This window comes from Chinchilla lanigera, unplaced genomic scaffold (genome assembly GCF_000276665.1).
Source record: "Chinchilla lanigera isolate Chin_1 unplaced genomic scaffold, ChiLan1.0 scaffold00040, whole genome shotgun sequence".
In the NCBI taxonomy this organism is placed as follows: domain Eukaryota; kingdom Metazoa; phylum Chordata; class Mammalia; order Rodentia; family Chinchillidae; genus Chinchilla; species Chinchilla lanigera.
In genome coordinates this window covers 4226400-4236608 of record NW_004955441.1, presented here as the reverse complement: position 1 = coordinate 4236608, position 10209 = coordinate 4226400, and the positions used below count along the sequence as shown (strand labels likewise).

Genomic DNA, 10209 nt, shown 5'->3' with positions numbered 1-10209 from the left:
CCCCACCCCCCCACCCCGCAGCCCTGGGCGGGCAGGGGCGATTGCTGCAGCCCGGGCTGCGCACCCGCTGGATCGCAGCCCAGGAAAGCGAAGCCGATGCGTGGAGCCTCCGCAAACTGGACGAGAATCCATCTTCCCTTGAGCTGGGCATAGACTTTGTAAAAGATATTATGTAATGGAGACTCGGGCCGCTCGAGCCGTCTCCGGCGAAGCTGCTGGTGAATTAATTAAGGGCATTAAATGGTCTTAGGTCAATATTCCGCGGGGGGGAGTTGGGGGTGCGGAGGACTCCTGGGGACCACTGCGACTTGAGTGGAATTTTCACTGAATGCGTCTTCTATGTTTTGTCGCCCTGCTGTCTGTGCCGAGGTGCTCTGTGACGGAAGAGGGGGACAGGAAGGTAGCAGAGCTGAGCCCTCCCTGAAGGAAGGCCGAATACAAGTCTTGACGCTGGAGCCGTAGATCTCATGCACCATTAATGTGATCTGACGTTACCGTTTTGTTTCGTCAAGCCCGTGGGCAAAAGTGGTGGGTCTTTTTATTTGTTGTGAGTGTATTAATAAAACGAACGTGTAGTAAAATATTCTTTGTGACGAACCAGGTAAAGAAGCAACTGATGTGATGCAAAATACGTCATTGAAACCTCGATTCTCTCCTGTGATTGTCAGAAGAGGTTCTCCTGGTGATGGCTCTGATCATTGATCGGTGAGCACCAATGATCATTTCCGTAGTATCCCACCATTCACAGAAGGGTGTGTACCAAGGTGTATAAAATTCATGAATTGACAAAAAGTGACTTGGATCAGCATTAAAAAAAAAAAATTAAAAGTTCAGTCCTGTGGCAGGTGTAAAATGGGCATGACCGGTGGACCCTCCCGATTCGGGGCGGCCTGGCTGCAGAGAGGAAGTGACCGAGTGAATCCTGAAAATCGTGACCGATGAACCAAAAGTCAATAGGAACAATATAAGTAGAACAAAAATAAAGATACTTCTGAGATTTTCTGTTTGTGGGACAGACTTGTACTTACGGTAAATATTTCGGTTTAACCACAATTTATACTCAACCAAAACCCCAAAGTTACCAGTGGACGAGTCCCCTTTCACTGGCATCAGAAAAATATAAACATTTCTCCATATTTCTTTGTCCTACAGAGCAGAAAAGACTCATTAATTATCACTGAAGTTACAGGAAGCTGTTCAATATTGAAAAGGGGGAGTAAACACCCCATTTCCTATAGCGTTTAAGGAGCTATTGGGGGTACTAGTTTCCAGGATTGCTGTGGAAATGTTCCCACCACAGAGTAAAGAGTCAGACTAGAGAGGCTCCAAAGGCGCTCATGTCCGGTGGTTCTATAATAAATATTAAGCGGTGAAACAATTTAAAATATAACTAAGTTTTCTGTTAGCCAAGTGCAAAAATAAAGCACACAACTCTGTTAAATATAATTTCTTGTAACCCAACAAGGCACCAGCGCTTCACTGTGGGGTTTGCCAGCAAACTGTCATCGTTGCACGGTGTTAAAAAGCCCTTCCACTCTGGCAGAGGAGGTTATCTGTATTTCTGTTCAAATGTGAATATAAAGACATTATTAAAATGTAGCAGCAGATAACATTGTAGGACTCAACAGGGAAAGTCAAGGTCAGGTGATGGAAAAAAGTCAGAAGTGAGAAACCCACTGTAGTTTGAAAAATAATAATAATCACTGTCAAAGCTTTGCCCTTTTTTTCATGTTTTAAAGGGAGTATATCCAAGATTGAGGCAAGCTATAGATTGAGCACAGGCAAGGGACTTCGTGGAGGTTACTATCCATCCCCCCGGGACTGCAGTGGTGGAACCACCTGGAAGGTAGATAGACACAAAGTGAGAAGGGCTGGAAGGTAGATAGACACAAAGTGAGAAGGGCTGACCGCTGGTCAGCCTGGAAGGTAGATAGACACAAAGTGAGAAGGGCTGACCGCTCACAGGAATTTGAGTTAGGCTTAGAAAGGACTAGAAGGATCCTGAAGATTAAGATGGATGTACATCTCAAAAGCATCACCTTACATGTGATTCATGGCGTCCAAATCATAGTCATTTGAGTGGTGGAGAACACAGGATTTTTTGAAACCAGTGAATAGTGGCAGTGGAGAAACCTACAAGGACCTGGCAGCTTATCCAAAATCAGTTGATGAACTAGGAACTCTGAAGCTGTTCATTGAGGACCCAGTAAATAAAGTGGCCAGGAGCCTAGGCAAATGACATTGAGACTCAAACACAAAAAGATCCCCCCCATCTTCACAGACTAAGAGTCCTGAAAAAGATTGGATGAAACCAAAATAATGAGAATTGGGCGTCAAGTAGGAAGGCTTTCATGGCCCTCAAGAAGCACATTCAAATGTAAGAACTAGAGTCATACACAGAATATAATTCTCTTTGAGAGGCCTTCTTAAACTTAACTCTCTTTTCTATGCTACAGTATTTTGCAAGTACCTTTTGCTTGTGGCATTTATCCTGTTATACATACATGCAGTTCTTTTAGTAACTCTAAACCCAACTAGATTATCAGTTCATTGGACGGAGTGGGACATACAAGAATGTGTACATTCATGAATGAATGAGAAAGAGAGGAACAGAGGGAAGAATTTCAGACAAAAGATATGTGAGTATTTTTTTCTGGCCTTTTTCTCTTGGTGAATACTTTTTTTCTGGCCTTTCTCTCTTTTAGTGAATACTTCCAAAATAAGCTATTGAAAGGGATGGTTGGGGGCGGAGAGAATCTTCCAAACTGGTAAAGAACTCCGGTCTGAAAGGAAGGGAAATGAATGTATTTCTGGAAGAAGACACAGTCCGCCCTCTATTGGCCACTGCACAGGTTGGATGGGAGGGATTAATTGTTGAAAATTGAAAATCAAAGTGCCCAGTTGGGGGCCAAGCAGAAAGTGGAATGGAAAGTGCACTGAAGAGAACACTACTGTAAAAGAACACACACTTTCCTCCTGCTGCCGTGTCCGGGCCAGCATCCTTGCTGGAGCCACACTTTCTGGGATGTGCTTGCTATTTGTGTTTTCCTGAAGTGAAAAGAGATAAGTATATGTTGCCTTTTGAATTGGATATACAATATGTATTATTACCGAGTTGCATAAGAGAAAGTGTCTCATTGTGTTATAAAAGTCTTTCATACAAATTAGAAGAAACCAGGACAACAGGTCTGGCTCCTTTCACCCTCTTCCCCCATCTCTCAGGTCCCCATAGCTGGGATTGCCTCTATGCAGGGTCTCACCTAATCTAGGTGAGGGCCATTTCCATGACATAAGCAGACCTCTACTTTAGGTGCTCAGTCATCGGGTCTTGGGCTCTGGAGCTGGTTCTTGGGCTGTGTTATCACTACCTGGCACCTCACATTTACTAACAAGCTTGTTGTCTTACCTCCTCTGCCAGTGTACAGCAGGTGCTATGGAGATAATAGGAAGATATTTGAGGGCTAGCAAGGCCTACACATAGAACACTGGTTCTTTTTAAGTTTCAGTTTAGAGTTCTTCCCATATTGCTACAAATTTAAACAAGACATTTACCCATTCTAAATTCATTTTTCCCCTCTCTAAAGTGCAGACAATAATACCAACCTCACAAGGTATTATACAGACAAAAATGGTTATTCATCCGTTCTATCGCTATTTTCTAAATCGTCTAATTGAGTGTCTCCCTTATGTTTAAGTGGGAATCCCTGTTATCTGATATTTTTGCATCCATTGCTATGTGACATCTATGTATCCAGGTGTTTGCTTTTTTTCCTTACTAGAATCTTCTGTTGGTCCTGGTTTAGCAGTCTGTTTAGGCCAGTCACAAGGTTTAAGACTTTGTGATAGTTTCTTGATCTCATTTCAGTGTCAGATTTATTTTAAAGGACAATTAACAATGATAAGTACCAACTAACATATATATAAAGAACTTACTACTCTCTAGTCAACCTGCTAAGTACTTTGTATGGGTTATTTTTAATCTTCTAAATGATTCTGGAATGCTTCTCTAAATCCAAAGTCTTATAGTATCCCCAGTGTCCTGTGTTGTCTTCATTTTAGAATTGAAGAATCTTAGGCATAGACCACTATGTATGTGGATGTCAGGTTTGGAACTGTCTTCTTTCTGTCTTTAGAGCCTGTGAATTGGGTAATGGTGAGTTGCTTTTTTTTCAGTTTTAGTTTTCTGTGGACTTAATACAAACTTGCTAACATCTATGATAACCTCTTGCCTTATTTGCTAATGTATATATAAAAAGAAGAATGATTAGTATTTTTCTCAAGAAATATGTCGTTTTCCTAATTACAGAATAACAACTACTTATGTAGTGTTTGCTGTATGCATATTTTCTAGTTACCCCAGTATATTATTTCCATTTAATTTATATAATCTGATGATGGAGGTACTATAGTTACCTGCATTTACTGGTTGGGAAGCTTGAGATACAGAAAAGTTAACAAATACACACAATGTCATGAAAGATTTGCTGGGTACAGTGGCTGATGGCTGTAATCCCAGCATTTTGGAGGCTGAAGCAAGAGCATCATCGTGAGTTCAAGACCAACCTCGGCTACATAGTGAGTTCAAGGCCAACCCAGACTGCCTACCAAGACCCTATCTCAAAAATACAAACAAAACAAAATAAAAGGAAAAATTGGAATTCAAACACAGGCAATACAGCTCCAGAATCCATGCTATGCAATAATACCAATGTGATTCTTACAAGTACTGTACATGCTCACTGGGGAGAAATGAGAAAATACAAACAGGAAAAAGAGAGAGAAAGAATAAAGGAAGAGAGAGAAAAAGAAACATTCATAATCCTACCATTGAACTATAACCATTGATAACATTTATTAGACATCTGTGAAGGCTTATCTCCCCCCATAAAATATAAAATATAAACTGAGCTATACCATCCTAGTTCATAATTGCTTTTTCACTTATAAATATACATGGCATATTGATCTTGAGAATCAATAACTGCTCCCTTTTCAGCACTAAATATTATTTCATTGAATAAGTTTGTCCCATATTTATCTGATGCCATATTAATAGACCCTTAAGGCTTTTGTTAGATTTATGTTTTCCCTGTCATAAACAGAGGTTCCGTGCATTTCCATCACATCTTTAAATGTTTTCTTTAGTGAATTCCTAAAATGGAATTATTTGTGGATCAAAAGTTATGCTCATGTTGACAGACAGCACCTTACATTGTAAAATTAAAAATTTTTTTAACCTTGAAAAATTGTTTTTGCATTCATCATTCCATTAGATTCTTAAAATGTTCGACATTTTCGGAGGTTTTAGCTACAAATCATCAAATAATTCAGCTATACACATTACCAAATCAAATAACCTGGCAAATCATCTGCTTCATGGTTTTTAAAGACAAAGTGTTATGTACTCAATTAGAATTTTCTCCTAAGAAGGAATGCTTTTACAAAGGGGAACTAATGAAAATGAATAAATTAGAAGCCTTTCAAAAGGTGAGGATATTTGAAGCAATACGGTCTTGCAGCCATTCTTTTGGATAGCTAGAAAAAAACCAGTGTAAGAGAATTGAGAAGACCCAGCCATGCATTATACTGAGAAGGAATTTCCATTTAACACAATGCTACCCACCTTTCTGTATTCTCTACCCAGTTCCTGCTCTGATTTCAATACCCTGACAATTCATAGATCCAAATTGCAGCCATTCTTCCTGAGATCTGTTTGGCTTATGTTAAGAAACATAATCAGATCTATTTTAACAATGGTATCTATCACTCTTTAAACATTCTGATAATGTCTATTTGTGAAGTCTCTGGTGTAGTCCCGTGAGGAAATAATTCTCATTGTTTGTTGTATCTGACCCAACGTGGTATAAAGTAAGCAGATTATCTTCATTCCCCAGATGCGACTCCAACTTCTTATAATCTCTGTGAGGTTCCTCTTCAAAGGAAGATTTGTCACTGTTGGGAGTATTGAAAGAGCCAAAACACGTTCTAGAGGAAATCAAAAGAAGAGCTTTATTAAAAAAAAAAAAAAAGTAGGCGTTGGTAGTATTCATGCAACAAGTGCACACACACTTTCTCCAAGTGACTGTTGACAAGGAGCCATCATGTATCGAAAGTAAGTCCTGGTCTGATAAAGTTCTTTAGGATACTGATGTTTTGTATTCAGGTCCTACGTATCATACTACTTTGTCATTGAAATCAGAACTCATTGCCTGTGTTCTGGTAGGAAATGGTACTACTCTCCAATATCTGTGTCCCTCCTCTTCATTCTGGAGACAGTCAGTCAACACTTACTGCCTCCTTTTTAAATTAGCCAGAGCCAGGAAATGCAGCTGGAAGTGGAGGGGCATCTTTTACATGCCTGAAATCAAGCACTTTGTTTTATTTTCTTTCTGCTGGTTGACCCAAGATCTTCCACAGAGGACTCTGAAGCACTAGAAAGATACTAGATGGGTGGCTAGGTCCTAGGCCCTGAGTGACTGTGTGATATGGGTCTCCCATATACCGACATGCCTTCACATACACACACCTTATTGGATTTCAGTGGACTCTAATATGAATGAGACATGAGTCTTTACTGTGGTAAGTCATTAAGATTTTTTTTTAACGATAGGCTATCCTAACACGGTATTTTAGCTTAAGCAGAAATAACATTAACTGTTTATTTAGGGCCTGATTTTTGTTACATGTCTTTAGACAAAATGTACTTTCGCCGTGCATTGTTTGCTAACTTTCATTTGTTTGTTAGTTGTGTGATGAATGTGTAATACTTAAGTTACCTTTCCGAGCCTCCTTTGTAACACTGCCATATGATCTCCCCTTTTACCTTTCCCACTAGTATTATTTCTCATTGTGTCAAGACCTATGGATTTATTATGGACTATAAATTAGTACCCCTTTCTGTTTATCAACTTAAAGGCTATTTCAATATTCTTTTTGAGACAGGGTCTCGCTACGTAGTTCAGGCTGGCCTTGAGCTCACTTTGTAGCCCAGGCTGGTCTCGAACTCACAACAATCGTCTTGCCTCAGCCTCCCACGTGCTGGGATTACAGGTGTGTGCCACCATACCCTATTTTAATATTCTGAGGTTGAGTCATTATATACATATTCTCTGTTATTACTTGTTTGAGAGCTTATTGTATCTTAATCATCTTATAGACTGTATTTGTTCTATTTTGCCAGCTTTTAGGAGCTCAAACTAAAATTCATACAACAAATCAAGTTCATTAACCAAAAGCTATCTGCCAGTGTACTCTGACTGTATAAATGACTACTGACCTGAGATTAGCAAGAAAGGAAAAATAAAAAGACTGAGTTCTTGAAGTATGGAACCAAGTAGGAAGAAATGTGGGAAGTAGATTCCAAGACTGTTCTATTACCAACTGATTATAGCCAAAAGACTTGCCATGTTTCCCACTTAGATTTTCCCAGGGAGATGAGCTAACCAGAAACATCAATCACAGGTATTTGAAGAGGACTGTTCAATTTTCCCTTGAGAAATAATTGACTAAATCATGACTGTCCTTGATGGAAAGAACTTGGGAATCAAACTGACCTGGAATCAGATTCTGACTGTGTTCATCATTGTGCAAGTTTGAATAAATTATTTAATATGTCTGAGTTTCATTTTCCTCATCACTTAGAAAATTAGCATCTATAGGACTCTGAGCATATAATAGATGCTCAATAAGTCTTTTATGATGGCACTTTATATGATGGAATTTTAAAGAATGTGATAGAGTGAATAGTTACTATTTGCTACTTTAAAAGCTTGTGTGATGGAATCTAGTCTTTGGTTTTGGAATTTAAGAGTACTTCTGGCCTGTGTGATGATAAAACCCAAGAATGTCACTTTACACTCTGTCTGTACTTAGCAATGTGCCTTCCCTTATGTCACTTTTCCTGTTCATCCCTCTACTTGGGACATTTGATTTCCTATTAAGGATGATAGGTACTTTGAAGCCAGCAGGCTGAATCTTACTTTGTTAATCTCTACTTTGATCACATAAGTGCCACGTTCCTCGTGCTTGAAGGGCTCTGTTTTGGTTTAGATCTTAAACGTTCCCTGAAAGTCTCATGTGTTTAGAGTTGGGCTTTAGTAAGGTGATTGAATCACTGAATGCTGTACTGAACTTTTTTTTTTCTTTTTGTCTTTTTGAGGTAGGGTCTCATTATGCAGTTCAGGCTGGCCTTGAGCTCCCTTTGTAGCTCAGGCTGGCCTTGAACTGCAAGGATCCTCCTGCCTCAGCCTCCCAAGTGCTGGGTTTATAGATGTGTGCCACCACACCCAGCTGTACTAAACTTCATGTGCTATTAGTAGGTGGAGCTCAGTTGGAGGAAGTCACTGGGGATGTGCTTTTAAAGGGCATATCTCTTGGCCTGGCTATTCTGCTCTCTCTGCTTCAGCCACCACAGGTTGAGGAGCTTCCCTTGGCCACTGCCATCCCCTTTGCATGATGCTTCTGCTTTGAAGCCAACTGACCATGGACTGAAACCGCTGAAACTGTGAGTCAAAATAAACTCCCCCTTCAAGTTTTGGGCATCAGCCATTGTGTCCCAGCAATGAAAATCTGACCAATCACACAAGCCCACTGCTTAGTATGGGAATCAACAGTTTCACCATAGCGTAACAGCAATTTGCTAAGTTAAGTCTATGTGAAAAAAATTGAAGAAAGGTTCACAAAAGTTTTTCATGAAAAAGCAGATAGTTGGGTTGGATCTTGAAGGAAAAATATAAATTTACCAGTTTCATGGGGTGGAGGGCAGGAAGAGAAAAAAGATTGTAAGTGATGAAACGATGAAGTTTCTAGAACAGCGTTTTTACATAGCAGGTATTCAGTAAATGTTTTTGAAGGAGAGAAGAGAAGATGTGCTTTTGCAATGGGAGAAAAAACTAACTTTGATATAATGGGTGCTCCTGGGTGAGTCTTAGGACATGAGGATGGCGAGAGGGGACCAGGTAGTGAAGATCCAAATCAATAGCAGAGTTTAGACTTTGTCCTCTGTGGGAGCTTTCAGAGACAAATGAATTCATCAAATTCTTAGTGTGAAAAGATACTGCATTTCACTGATTCTAAGATATACTTGTAAAATATTTTAACAACTCCGAAAGTAAGACGTACCTTACAATTGATGGCGTGTCATAGTTTAATTGACAGTTGTTTTTTTTTTTTCTTTCTCAGCGGTATATAAAATAATGTTGTTGCTTACAAATGGTAGCATCTTCCACAGAGTGAAAAACTGAAATTGTGGTGGAAGAGTAACAGAGGGACAGTGCAGGGAAACAAGGAAACCCATCGGGAGACTGCTCAAATAGCCTAACTGTGAGATAATGAGCTGTGGTGTGAAATCAAATATGCTGCAGCAGAGCTTGAAATTCCAAAATAGATTAGGTGTTGCCAAGTTGAATGGGTTAAATCTTCCTCCTGGTTTTCCATTTTGCTACCTGACTTGCCTTCCTGCACTCTTGGAACCTGAGGAAAAGCTGCTGACTTTTCACTACAATCATATTTTCTCAGATGACTAGCTTAGGTATAAATAGTATTATTTAATTACTGTTAGGCGTAAAGATTTTGTGAGACAAGTACAATGCTTTGTACTCCAAGTGAGACTATCAAGGGCTACTCTACCCAACATGTCTGCTTTTTGCTGTGAAATGTCTTATAAAAATAAAGAAAATGTATACCCCTGGGTGAGGCTTCAGTGGTCTCCAGGTCCAGCACCTCCCTTTACAGAGAAGAAAGATGAAGTCCCGAGGTGCTGATTACTTTATATTTGCTGACTCTTAGCAGCCTCATCCTCGGTGGGTGTGGCTTGGAATCCTCCATGCTGCTCTGTAACAGGAGGTTACCTGTTTATCTCGAGATTAGCTCTATCTCCTGTTCTCTTCCTGAGCACACAGGGCAAAAGATCTGCCTCCACAGCTGCCACAATTTTAGTAATTTTGTTCCCAGTTCCTCTCTTCGTAACTGGCTCATTCTGTAGTGGAAATCTTTCTCCTTTTGCCCTGACACTTTGTTTTCTGTGTGTTAATCTCTGCTGATTTTATGATGGTGTCTAATATTGGGATCTCTTGCTTGGGCATTGGGGCCGACTTTCTTTCCTTCCTTCCTTCTGTCTTTCCTTCCTTCCTTCCTTCCTTCCTTCCTTCCTTCCTTCCTTCCTTCCTTCCTTCCTTCCCTCCCTCTCTCCTTCCTTCCTTCCTTTCTCTT

General features: G+C 40.0%; 1 long non-coding RNA gene across 3 annotated transcripts in view; it reads left to right on the top strand.

Annotated features, from left to right (window-relative positions):
* Nucleotides 1-13: 13 nt before the first annotated feature.
* Nucleotides 14-10209, top strand: part of LOC102027460 — a 16517-nt gene continuing 6321 nt past the window's right edge. The window contains exons 1-4 of one of the 3 annotated variants that reach the window (XR_001235347.1): nt 14-705; nt 2706-2852; nt 5895-6112; nt 8405-8503. This is a non-coding gene — a long non-coding RNA (uncharacterized LOC102027460). Of the gene's footprint in view, nt 706-2705; nt 2853-5894; nt 6113-7180; nt 8177-8404; nt 10135-10209 lie in introns of those variants that run through there. The other 2 variants (XR_001235346.1, XR_001235345.1) reach the window with 2 other exon arrangements.